Consider the following 13078-nt stretch of genomic DNA (forward strand, 5'->3'; position numbering starts at 1 on the left):
AAATGCTTATTTTCTCTCTGTTCACATGTGGTTCTTCATCCTTTTGTGACCTCAATGTGGTAATATCCAAATAGTTTCTTCTACAGCATAAGACATGCTGTGTGAAGAGGCAGGAACAGGAGCATTCACACCATGCTAGGATCTTGACTGGTTGATCATCTCTTGCTGGTTATGATTAAGCAATAAAGAGAGAGGTACAGGGTATTTCCTGGGGATTAATAACTGATAGGGAGGAGTTAATGGCCTGAGGTGCAGATGAGGGCCATTAACCCCAGCTGGTCATCAATCCTCATTAAAAACCTCTGCAACTCAGTTCACCAAACACAGTGAAGGGCAAGCCAATGTTTTAAGCACCTTTGTGATTCCCCTCTCTGTTGTCTCCTTAAATTAGTTGTATTTTAATTTCTGTTACTTCCTGGGATAGATTATGTGGTTTTTTTTACTGCAGTAGAAGTTCTCTTTGGTTAAGGGTTTATCTGAACGGTAGTTTGTGTAAACACTGTGGAGTTTGGACAAATGTACAAAGGGGAGTTCTCAGTACTACAGCAGCAGAAAAGCAGGCATTTTAGATATTCCAGCATTTAATTACATGAAAAAGGTGGTAAGTAATAATCTTTATTAAATACTGTTTTGCAAAACCCGAATTTGTTTTTTTAGTCACGTAGCACAATCTTTTCTGTTGCAACAGAGACAACTTTTAAGGGAAGGGTCCCTGCTTCTTCCAGTTTTGAAGCTGTTAAACTTACTTTTAATTGTGTTTCTAAAAATTATTCCTTTATGTTTGGCAGTATTTGATATATAAACCACCTCTTAATTCTGTAATCCATATACATAGACTTAAAAAGCAAAGTACTGCAAATATTTGTTTCATATTAGCTGATAAGCATTGAAATATCTGTCTTTTATAACTGATTTGTGGTTTAATTAGGTTTTGAAATGTGTATGATTTTGTGTTATGCCAGGTGTTTCTAGGAAGTTGATCTTCTTGTGAGGGAGACACTATGTCAGCATGATATTTAGCATATAGTAATTTTGTAGATGCCATTACTTCTGGTTATTTCAAATTCAGATTATGGTAGTACAATGTGAAGGTGTGACAATATTTCTGAAAGTATTTTTGGAAACTGATCAAATGTTAAAGTCTCTTTTGCAGGTCCTAGCCCTGCTTCTGGTGGTAGCAATACAGTACCTCAGTAACATCAGAGAACTCAGTTGTCTGAATTTAAGGATAGCTGATTGTGTTCATTGCAAACGTCTATCTGAAAATCAGCAGAAAAGCCTCTGCAGCCCTTACAACTTTGCAGAGATGCTATCAAATGTTATTGGCAGAGTTCTGGGTACAGGAGGCAGATAATAGAATGGAAGGGCATAATCTGGCAGCAGAACAGTGAAATCAATGAAGAGTTTTTTTCTCTGGCTCTAGTGAGAGCAGAATTAGCGTTTAGGCCGTCATTTAAAAAATGTATGGTTTCGCCCTACACCCACTGATGAACTCTGGACCCTGTGCATGGGCTAATAAAATCAGAAAACCCCCCTTTTCTGGGGATACACAAATACCTGAGAGATGAGTGACCCGAATGTTTGAAGCAGGGAGAGCAGAGGGCACTCCAGCTGAAGATATGCTGTTTGTGTTAAACCCTTTCCTGATGCTGTAAGGAAAAAAAAAAAAAGAGCCTCCTTGTAGAGGAGAATGAATATCTGGTGAAGAATGCTGCTGTGATCCACCACCTTGAAAAGCTCACCCGAGTCTGCTGTGTGGAAAGGGGACAGTGCTGTTCCCGTGCATCACGAGGACATCGCTGTGCAAGGAACTTAGATATGCAAGTAGTGGGAACTGTACAGGAGAGACTTGGATCAAAGCAGCAGCCCTTTGAATGTAGTTATAAAAGGTATGTCTTTTAGTCAGAAGACTCAAGGCAAATAAATATGGTGACTGTAGCAAGTCTATTTCCCCTGCGTGGTTTAAAAAGACATACCTTAACGCGTTGTAGGACTTCACTGTAACTATTCCTGTGAGTGAAGGTACTCATTCATGGGCTTATTTGCAGAATCATCCCACCGAAATAGATAGAGACCGATCAAGACTTATGTTCCATGAAAAGGCCAAAATTATTACTTGGGCCTTTATATGGTGCATTAAAACAGCTGAAGAGAAAGTCTCCTATATTAACTCTCTGCATTTGGGACTTGAGCAGGATTCTTAACCAGTCCAAGAGTATTTTGAAAGGAATGCCAGAAGGAAAAGATATTTTGTAAAAGAAGTTTAAAGAGAAGCTCTCTTCTTGTACAGTCAAAGTAATTCACTGTCTACAGTTTTGCTTACAGGAGGCTTCTGAATGCTATTTTGCTATACTGCGTGACTTGGACTCCCTTACTAATCTTTGAGGTTGCATATTAAACACCTTTGCCAGAACGCCAGTCCCCTTCCCTATACTCTGTTCTTACGGCTGTAAGTCTTACGGTGGCTTGTATTTTCAATTCCAGGTATCAACAGTAGAATCCTATTTACAGGGTCCACCAATTACTGAAACCAGCAAACTTGTTTTAGACGTATGTTTTGAGACTAACTCATGCTGTAGTTCTTTTTGCGCAAACCTATGTGCCGTGCGAGGCAGAATACCTGCATTTCTGTGACTTCTGCATACCTTATATAATCTGCTACTCTCTGTGTTTCGGATGCCTTTAAATACCCTTATGTTTCTGTTTTAAGGGACGATTAATGACGCTTCATAAATATAGTTTTTAGGGCATGCATTGATGGTCCAGCCCTCTATACGTATTTTATATAAAGAGCATCTTTGCTTGTTCTCTAGGTGCTACAGAGAAGACACGCTCTCTGTTGAAGGGGGAGCAAAGCGTGGCCCTTTATCGCGCTGGGAGCCTGGATTGCTCTGTTGTGGCATTGCTTCCTGCAAATCTGTAGCGGGGAATCAAGCACAGTGCAGTAGAAGCTGCACATGAATGTGGTAAGTGAAGAGCTGTGCTTGTGCTTAGGAAATAGCTGAGGAACATGGAAAACAGCAGTGTCCTTTTGAGCACGACTACCGAGTGTGGATATACCAGTTAACTTAAATTTCTCTGAGAACCCAGCTGACAGATGTCAGTGTGGGTTAAGGTAAATAATACAAATTGGAGATGTGAGGTTTCAAGAAAAAAGCAAACAAGGAGACATTGGAGTTGTCCAATAATATTGGTCAGCAAACAATGGAATCCTTTTTCTTTCCTTTAAGTCCTTTGGCATCCCTGTCCAAGTCTGCAAATAACGTGAAAGATTCCCGCTCGTGCCTCCATAGCCTTTGCGTCACTTATTGATCCATATTCTAGGAAACTCATTTTCCTTGTTTTGATGTAACTAGACTATAGCGTTCAGACTTTCTCATATCCTTCAAAAAGGCCTTGACCTTGATGTCTCAGCAATTTATTTATGACCCTTCAGTGTCAAATGTTGTTGTTTGGGTTTTTTTTCCCTTTTGCTGAATGCCAGTAACTGTGCTGTAAAGCTGCCTTTTTAAGGCCAAGATATCTTAACGTTTTGTGTTACTGTTCGCTTTTTACAATGGCTAGACACCAAGTTATATTTTCTTTTTCCCCTTCCCCCTGAATTTCTGGCATGAAGGAGAAGGTGTTTTACTTGGCTTATGGCTTAACAGCTTCTGTGTTTTTCTGATCAACTGACCTTCTATGTTTATTTTAAGTATGAAGTTTCAGTGTGTTTTATATTCATCCTGTTTTAGACTGTTCATGGGTTTGCTGCAAAGCCTTCTGTAAAAGCAGAAATATTTATTCTTTCTTTGCCTTGGCCCCCGAGTATGAAATGGATGTTCCGAGTTGGCTTATGTGCTTATCAGAAGCTTATGGCTTCTTCTGTCATGTTGATCTCTTCCTTTATGGTGACTGTAAGTATGTTTTTTTTTTTTTACCTTTATGTCTTCAGGCTGAGTCATTCTTGCCCTTCATAGTCTGATTATAAAATGTTGACACCATTATGAATTTCTACTGTGCGATTAGGGTTTTTTTATTTTTCAACTTGTGAAAGTTGGAGAATGTTTGTAAGGTAGTGGTACTCTTGTGCGCTCTTGGCACTGCTAAGCAGAAACTCTGACTTCAGTGGAAATACTCTAGATTTACGATTATAGTAACAAGAAACGAAATGTAACCAATGTCTTTCTCTAGCTAAAGGTTTAAATATATTTCAGTGGCCTAGACAATATGACTACTTGTAATAGTATGAACATTTCAGGTTTCTTGGAGTAATATGGTTCTGCTATACTTCCTTTTCATGCTTGTGAAGCTATTTTTTTATCCCATGGAGTCAAAGGACTCTTCAGAGATTAGAATGCTTCCCTCCGCTTCCAGCTTCCACAATAACGCGTTGCATTGACTATCTTGGATTCGCTATCAATTAGTTTAATGCATGACATACATTGGACTTATTGTAATCCCCCAAATAACATTTGAATGTTGTTCTTCTTGTTACTTGTCTCCCAGCTGTGTGTAATAATCACTCCTATACTTCATAGCTTTGACTGGAACTGAGTTGAATAGAGCGTTACGTAGCTCAGCTAATTTGTGATTATTTGTTAGGAAACTTTTCCAAGTTTGCAAAGGTTTCCCTCTCTATTCATCAGAGGATCAATGTGCAGAAAATGACACACTGAGACAAGATGCTGCTGAGTATGGATGAATATTTAGCAATAAACAGATGAAACTGGATGTGGTCAGAAGAACGTCACCTTGTTAAGCCTGGAATGTTTTCTTTGCAACATTTTTAGGTCAGCGGGATTTCAGTTCAGCAGATCTGAGATAGGGTTGACGTGAAGTCTTGTGGTGTTAAGGTCAGAATTGTCCACCTCTTAGTTCTGCTTTTAAGCTGAGGATCTTGAAAGCCTTGCATCATCGGTCTTGTGGCACCCTGCTTGTTAGGACTCCAGATTTTGTTGCTGTGCAGCAAACCTGCCAAGCAGACTTCTTTAGGGATGGCAAACCTTTGCAAAGATATCAGATTGGATAGCTCAACTAGAATTTCCACACTTTCTGCTCCCATGCCAGGAACCAAATGAGATTGGTTCTCACATAGGCTTGGCCTCGTCTCTGTAGAAGGGAGCTTGGAGTTCTTGGGGTCTCAGAGGCAGGATTCGAAGATTGGCAAACTTGGGAAGTATTCCCAAGGTCAGTGATTCTGGGACAGTATGCCTAATGGGCCTGATTGAAAACTGTAGATATTGGGAGCCGATGTAGCTGATCATAAAAACTGAGAATGATATGTAATGTAACAGCAGATATTTAAGGAGGAGAAGGAAAATTAACAAGGCGTCGTTTCACTGTGGCTCTGCAGAGTACAGGAAGTCTTCACTCACTGGCCAATATGACTGATGTTTTTTCTTTAATTTCTGGTTTGTAGAGAGGTTAAAACTTACAGATTTTAGTCTTGCTCATGCTGAAGTCTCCCATGAATGAGAAACCCTGCTTTTCAGTTACTCTGGATGCAGCCCAATGTCTGAGTGTGTTGCACGTGAGACATTTTTTTTTTTTTCCCCCAAGTTTCTGTGGGGATGTGGACTTTGTATGAGTTCTTCCTTGTTACTTTTATGGAACTTTAGATATAGTTTTACTGTATCTTTGACATGTAAACAGAGAAGGCACCTGATGTATATGGCAGAAAACTTCTGTAGGTACCTATGGGATAAGGTTACTGTGATGCATTTTAAATAACTGGAGGCAGGGACTTCCGCTGAGAGAAATGGAGAAACTTCTTGGTAGGATTCAATAGTAGATGTAATAAAATATGTCTATTGTTTTTTTTTCAAATCAAACTTACAGAAGAGAGCCAGGATTGCTGTATGTATTGCAACATCTGACTTCAAAAAGCAAAAGAAGTAGTCTCATTCCTTTTTTGTTTCTAGGGGGCTAAGGAAGTAAATGACTTGCAGCTTTAGCTAGGCGGGAGGATTGCAATTTGTTAATGATGGTATCCAATAAAACCCAAAACAATCAAACCGCAAACTTCTCTGTTTTTGAGAATGCCTTGTAGTATGCAAATAGTCTGACACTAGTATGTACCTTAAAAACATATTTGAGCCCCATAATGCCTCACACAAAATTAGAGGCCCTATTCTAACCTACCCCAGCCAGAAGTCTGTACAAAGATGGGAGTTACTGTCATATGAAACTAGCATGAGATCAAAATTGGCTTCAAAATATTGTAAATGTTAGAAGACACTAATGTATATTGTTGATTATAATTCCAGTCACTGGTTATAAACCTCATGAAATGAATCGCCTCATTTATAATGCATACCATGGGACAATATTTAATTTGGTGACAAGCATGGAGTCTAGCAAAGATTCAATAGAAATACTTGCTTAAGTGACTATGTTGTCATCTAATTACATACATTTTCTAAAGCTTTGTTATTTAATATACCTGTTATTATTAAATTGAATTTCACGCCTTCAAAACAGACTGGTAAATAAATGCCCTTTTCTCTGTGAGATGCAAGGTTAGTTTTTACTTTTAAATTGTGACTGGTTTTCTGAGAAGGATAAAAAAATCAACATATGCTGCTACCACTCCTCACTTTTGAAACAACAAGGTGAGGGCTATCCTTGGAAAGTAATTGATATTCCTGTACAGGTTGAAACTGATATACAAACAGATAAGCAGAATGCTTTTAGTCTGTGCTCTAGCCGCAAAAAGCCACGCCAATGATTGTCTTTATATGGCCTTCAGTTTCAGACCAGATATTTCACCTTTTAGAGCATTCTGCTCCTGCACTCTGACCATTTCAGATGCCTTGGACCTATGTAATTTTTAGCCGCATAAGTAGAATATAAAACTATTAAAGTGATGCTATCTGTGTTAACATTGTCTACTAAATGATTGTTAGAATAGATGTATAAATAAGGCCTCAATTGCATGTAATTATTTTGCACTAAAAATGTCATCTATACCTTGGATAACATGCAGCCAAGAAGTGTACTAAAATTGCATTGCTCGTTTAGCTGAGCCTGATAACAGTTGTACAGTCCGATGGAGGGACTTCTAATGAAATCTGGTCTTCACGGATCACTATGGCTAGTCAGAAAGTGTAAGGAAGACTGCAATATCATTACTAGGAAATATAGGGGTGGTTATTCTTTGAAGTAAAGGCCGTAAATATATAGCTCTGTTAAAAGTTTCATTCCTAGATTTTTGGAAATTAGGTCTATAACGTGACCAGATCTGGTATAAAATTCCAACATCTGTGGTCTCGTATAAAATGGCATATTTTTAATCATTTGTTTCTGTGTAGCTTTGGTCATGGTTAATGGTGGTGGCGGCAATGTGAGGTATCCACTGCTGTTCTGGCCGTAGCTTCAGTACTTAACGTGACTGCGGTGGAGCGAGCTGTGGGGTTCAGTCCCCGTTTCTGTCAGCGGAGTGTTTGCTCTGTCACAGTCTCTCTTACCCATGGAAATTTATTACAGGCAAAATGATTATGCTGGTGTTAGCCGGCACATATTTTGAAGATAATGGGGCTTCTGAGGTGTAACAAACCAATTGTTTATGACTTGTTGCCAGATGGGGAGAATGCTTTTCCTAAATGGGTCTACAAAGCTTGGAACTCAAATGGTGATTGCTAAAACTTGTTCAGATGGGGGAATTTTCTATTCTTGCCAAATCACGCATTGGGTGAGATTTGTGCATGCTCTTGGAAGCTGCAAATGTTTTGTCTTCTAATTGAGTAAATACTTTTATCCTTTGAGCTCCTTATACACAAATATCAAGTTTGGGTTGGTTTTTTTTTAAACAAAAACTGTATTAAGGGAAAGTTCTTCATTTAGTTCATTCCTTGCTCTCCCAAAGCCCTGACATTTTGCACCTACAGCATGCTTATGCTGCAGTTACAGAACAGGATACAGTGCCCTGGAAAATAGAGGAGGAAGGTGACCTCCCTTCAGGGGAGGTGGCTGAGACAGCTGAGCTTCAAATACCTTTCTGCACAAAAGGAAAAAGAGGGTCATAGCTGTTGGAGAAATCTTTCGTGTGTGGAATGGAGGCACCCATCCTCTTAGGGGGTTTGCTGCTTGCCAGGTGCTTAGACCCGGGATGTTGTGGAAAGTCTGCTGAGGCTACTGTCACCTGCTGCTGCTCATCCACCTGAGCAGCAATGATACTCCCAGGGAGACGCTGAGAATACCAAGAATGGCCACAAGGCTCTGGGGCAAGGGTGGAGTGTGTGGGGCTCCATATGTTTGTTTTTTTTTTTTGCCTGTGAAAGACTTGAGGAGTTGATGGACCCTGTGAGTCAACATCGAGATGTGCAGCTGGGGTCTTTGAGAGGGTTTTGGCTTTTGCAGTCATGGAAACCTCTGAGAGTTGAAGACTTCTGGGAAAGGATGAGATCCACTCAGCTAAGTAGGGCAAGAGTGTCTCTGCCAACAGGCTGGAAAATCTGGTGAAGAGAGTTGTAAACGGTGAGGTGTACAGGGCTGAGAAGCAAATGATGCAGATTGACAGTTACATGAGTGATCTTGGGAATGGTTATGCAGGATGAAAAGAGGAACTAGAACTCCGTGCGTGGTCACGCGCTACAACACTCTTGGAATAACTTCACTCTGGGACAGCTTGCATGAGGAGTGCTGCAGTGAACGGATACAGGTTCTTCAGAAAAGGTGGGAAGACGAGGATGGAGGGAGTTTCCCTCTAAGCGAAGGATCAGTTTGAATATATGAAACTCTTTGCGGGACAGAGGACAGGCAAGTCAAGATCTTGTGAGCCATGATAAGGGGATAGGACAGTACAGGGCACATCATGATGGGAGATCATCATCATCTGATGAGGAAGCATACAAGGTCTTTAGACAACTTGAGGAAGTCTCTGCCGCACAGGCTGAACCTCTCTGAAATCTGCTGAAAGTGTCATGGTTTAACTCCAGCTGGCAACTAAGCACCACACATCTGCTCACTCACTTAGTAGGAAAAGGCTGAACAAGGAAATTGTGGGCTTGTTGCTGAGTGGCGTGGGTGAATTAGTGGCAAGGGGCACACGTAAGCCTGAGGTACTTGTGCCTCCTGTGTCTCAGTCTTTACTAATGAGGCCTCACAGGCCTCAGTGCTTAATGAAAGTGTTCAAGAAGGACAAGGAGTCCCGTCAGGAGATGAGACAGAGTCAGGGATTTCTTGAGAGAACTTGACCCATGCAAGTCAATGGGACAAAATGGGCTGCATCCAAGGCTGCTGAGAGAGGTGGTTTGTGTCTATACAAGGCTGCGTTCTGTCATCTTTGAATGGTCATGGAGATTGGGGAAGAGCAGTGTCTGGAGAAAGGCAAATGTTGTACCAATCTTCAGAAAAGGTTAGAAGTGCAATACAGGGAACTGCAGGTTCATCAGCCTCTCTTTGCTCTCTGGGAGAAGCATGGAGGGAGTCCTCTTGGAGCACATCTCTGCGCAGATGTATAAGGATGTGACTAGGAACCATCATCATGGACTGGCTCTGGGGAAAATCTTTTTCCCTGTGAGAACAGTCAGGAAGCGGAACAGGTTGCTTGGAAAGGATGTGGAGCCTCCATCCCTGGAGGTTTTCAAGACTCGACTGGATAAAACCCTCAGTAAGCTGGTCTGACCTTTTGAGCCGGTGGTTGGACTAGAGGCTTCCTGAGACCCCTTCCCACCTGAATGAGTCTGTGATTCAATGATTCTGTAATGCACAAGATGGTGAAGGTGGGCAGATTAATCCTGTTGTGCCGTTTGTATGTATGGTATGGCAGAGTGAATAAACAGAGCAGAGGCATTACCTTAATTACATGAAGATGTAAGCCTGATGGTCTGCATCCATACTGCTGTTGCAGTTGGGGACTCACTCAAGTGCTGTTAGGAAAAGAAAACCGCAGGTGATGAGAAGCTGAGGAACACAAGTCTTGCTGCGGGGGTCTCTTATCTAATATTTTTCCCTGTGTGATTTACTCCCCCCGCTCCCCCCCCGCTTCAGTGCTTGAATTTTGTTATTTAAAGGCCATGGCCCATAGTGTGTTAGGGATATAATTGCAAACAGAAAGACAGCGGATAAATCTATATGGGATTTTTAAATGGAGCGAATGGTATTAATGAACATATGACATGTCCATTTGTCAGAGTTGGGAAGAAGGAAGACAAATCACAGATTTGTAACTTATAAATTAATGCAGTCATGCAAAACTTCTGTTATTTGGACTCCAAGGATCTATCTACAGTTGAATTTTTATACTGTGATTGTCATTACACAGATGGGAAAAGGGGATCATATGATGAGAAAAGTGTCAGGGCATGAAAGCACAGAAAAGTGTGCTAGTGGGTTTTCTGGTTTTGTGCTTTTCACAAATGATGCTATTCATAGGTCATCTGCATGGAGGATTTACTTGACATTGCAGAAAATGTTTTCTGCATTCACTGTAGGAACATTCTCCGTAGATCTATTCTAGCTGATAGCAGATTTGGACATAACGCAGTGTTGATAACTTAATTGTTTACCTAATATGAATCCTGCATGAGAAACTCGAGTGAAGACAGCTTGAACTGAAAATAGTGTCACTCTAGTCTCTTAGATGAGAGAGATGCTTTTAAAGAAGTACAAATGTGGGGGCTACAAAGCAGCTTTCAGTTTGCACTCCTCAGTGAAGATTCTGAAAAGGCTATTCATGTTAGCCTAGTACCCTGCAAAAAAAAAAGATTCCTTTTAAATTAGGATTTATAAATAATCTGGAGTTCAGTCCGTGCACTGACTCTGTGGAATGAAGCTGTTTGCCAAGCTACTTGAGGAGAGTGCCTTTTTCTTTTTTTTTTTTTTTTTTTTTCCCCTCCTCTCCTGAAAAGATGTGTGCAGTGCAGTTAGGCTCTGCGTGTGGGAACCTAAATACGTGATGCAGCAGGGAGCCATGTGAATTTGGAATGCTTCAGAGCCATTGCGTTCCTCTGTCGTCCTCGATACTGTCAGAGCAGTCTGTTTTCAAAGAACCCGCTCTCGTGCGGAAGTCTATGACTCCAAAAGTCCTTTCAGATTGTAAAGAGCAGTTAATCACCTCTCATTGCTTAAGAGGAACAAATATGCTACCCTTGGACCATTTAATTGATCTGTTTTCTTAACGGCAATATATAGCAGGCTTATGTGGTTGTGCTATGGGATGGAAGGAAGAGGCTTATGTACTGTGGGATTTGATGGCTGCAGCTCTGAGGGAACTTGCCCATTATCTCTCCAAGTGCAAACACCTTTTGTGGAGTGGTGTCAGTGGGATAGCTGGATGAGGTCCTAGAGTTGCCTAAAAAGGGAGCTTTCTGAAAGAAGGCATGTGTTTACAGGCAGAGAGAACTTTCTGGAATAACAAATTGGTTCCAGATTTTTTCAAGGAATGGGTAAAGAAAGTTCATACAAGTCCTTATTTTGACTTTGTATCATCAGCACATTAGTGTTGAGTTTCTTGGTAGCTCTAATTATTGTTACTCCTGAGGATCGTTAAGGTCTGTAGACCAAAGAAAGTACACTAAGTTAACCTGTGTTATGCTTTTTAGAGAGGTAGAGTAGGGGTTATAGAAGTGACTAATTCATGGTAGCGTGATGTCTGTGGTCAAAAAGGAAAACAAATTCTGACTCCTAGTTGCTATCTGAACTGTCATTTTTCTCTGAGAGAAAAATCTTTAGTCTTATCCTTCTTGCTTAATACTCTGTAGGCAGAAACATTCTTTTGTAGCCATATAGATATTTTTCTGATGTTAAATTAGACTCGGTGACATTGTATGTTTGGATGCGTCAGTAGATTCCTCCATCAGGCCTGAGCTGCACTGAAACGTTTTCCATATTGGAACACGAACATGAAGTTAGTTGGGACAGAAGTGACATATTCCTGCCATGGTCCAAGGCTGCATCATCAGCACTTCAAGTGTCTTATGATAATGGTCACAAGGTCCCAAGAGTGGCCTCATTAACACAAGACCAATAGCACGTGCCTTTATGTTGTCTTTAAGTTACGATATCAAAAGCTTTTATTGTTGCATGCCATTTAATTATTACATAGGTATTAACTTAGCAGTGGGGGTGTTAAGTGCTGATAGCATCTGAATAAATAACACTTAGCTTTCTGCTTGTGGTGTTTGGAAGAATGTTCTTCTTAGCCTGGGGAATTCTTTGTTTCTCACTCCCTGGGTCTTGCATCTACTGGTTTAGAGGAAGAAAGAGGGGGCAAAAAAAAAAAAATCCCCAACAAAAAACCCCCAAAGGTAGTTATCTCCGCTAATAGTCTGTCTGCTTGTGCTTGATTGAAATGCAGCCTGGATCTCCTGTATCACTGATTTATTCCCAAAGAGAAGTTCCAGTTGCCTACAAAGCGAACACCTTTGGACAGGCACCATCTGGCCAACTGCTTATTAACTCCCATGGTCCTGCCTCATTCTACCAGTAAAGAGGCCAGTTTCAGAGAAAGCAAACTAGAGGGATGCTGCCAGGGGCCCCAGGATGTGTCTTCCCTAAAGAAAAATGAATTCTATGCAGCCTCCCTAGCGGGTGCCATGTAAAAATAATTAAAAGGGTACTGAGGAAAACCAGCTAATTAAAAAGACTAAACACAGAGTCCTCTGATTCTTTAGGCTGGCCAGGCTTTTCCTTTGGGGAGGCCAGAAGTCATTTGTGTCTTTATGCTGTCATTCCAGTTGCCCTGTTTTGAACCTGTGTGAAGGCTCCTTTGAATCCAAGTACAAGTCAGGGCAGCCCTGGTTCCCGATGCACCCTCGCGGCCATGGGATTTGCTGTCTGTCTGTGCTGGCTTGACACTCCCTGGTGGCTTTATTCTCCTTCTACAGCAGTAGAGGTGGACTCGGTCGAACAGAGTCCTTAACAGATTAACTTTTTACTGCAAAGATCCTATGAGGACAAACTAGGTTATCCACGGCGTGCAGGTTTGAAATCTGTTGTCCCATTGATGCCGTGTGTCCGAATGGAAACATAAAAACAAGCAAACAAAAACCTTTAAGGAAGATAATACACTTCAAGGTAATCTAAAATTGTTGCTGGCTGGAAGAAGTATGTTCATTGGTGGGGTATTTCATGGGAGACCTATACACAGAGAGCT

The 13078-nt window shown here is 41.1% G+C and overlaps 1 long non-coding RNA gene across 1 annotated transcript in view; it reads left to right on the plus strand.

Moving 5' to 3' along the window:
* Nucleotides 1–382: 382 nt before the first annotated feature.
* Nucleotides 383–13078, plus strand: part of LOC141739135 (uncharacterized) — a 150766-nt gene continuing 138070 nt past the window's right edge. Inside the window, exons 1-2 of the long non-coding RNA XR_012585593.1 lie at nucleotides 383–601; nucleotides 2814–2966. This is a non-coding gene — a long non-coding RNA (uncharacterized LOC141739135). The remainder of the gene's footprint in view (nucleotides 602–2813; nucleotides 2967–13078) is intronic.

This window comes from Larus michahellis, chromosome 2, assembly GCF_964199755.1.
Source record: "Larus michahellis chromosome 2, bLarMic1.1, whole genome shotgun sequence".
Lineage (NCBI taxonomy): Eukaryota > Metazoa > Chordata > Aves > Charadriiformes > Laridae > Larus > Larus michahellis.